This window comes from Geospiza fortis, unplaced genomic scaffold, assembly GCF_000277835.1.
Source record: "Geospiza fortis unplaced genomic scaffold, GeoFor_1.0 scaffold98, whole genome shotgun sequence".
NCBI lineage: Eukaryota > Metazoa > Chordata > Aves > Passeriformes > Thraupidae > Geospiza > Geospiza fortis.
In genome coordinates this window covers 12,942,050-12,942,695 of record NW_005054306.1, presented here as the reverse complement: position 1 = coordinate 12,942,695, position 646 = coordinate 12,942,050, and positions in this window count along the sequence as shown.

The window sequence follows — 646 nt, the reverse complement described above, 5'->3', positions numbered from 1 at the left end:
GTTAAAATAAAAAGCTGCTTTCACTTTTTTTTTTCCTCTGTGCTAGTAAGTATTTAAACAACACATTCTCCTAGACCTATAGGATCTCCAAGCTGTTTCAAAAGTTCAAAACCCCAATAAAACAAAACAAAATCAATGTCATAAAAAATATTGAAGCGAATGAGATTTTTAATTTGAAAACTGAAAACAGAAAGTCCTGCTCTCTGATGACCACAGAATGGGAGCAAAACACAAGACACAAGGTAGAGGCGTCTCCCCATGGCAATCCCAGCTGTCTCCAAAGGCTGTGAACTAGAGGATCCCTTTTCCCATGGGTCAGCAAATGTCCTAGGACAGAAGGCACCAGCTGGACAAATGAGATGGGAGTGAGGTGGCTTTACAGCATAAAAGAGAGCTTGTTTTAAAATAATATATCATAGTGATCTAGTGTAACATCCCTGACTGGAACAAGGCAGGTGAGGGTTTTCCCATGGCTGCTCTATCACCTGTCTCAAGTGAGGTCACCTGGCAATGGCAGACACTTCTGTGAGACCTCAGAGGTCCCAGTGACCCAGCTAATGACACCCACAGTGTGTGAGGGTGCTGTGCTACCCACCACATGCTGGACAACAGCCTTAGGGGGCATGCTGCAGTATTTGTCAGGAAT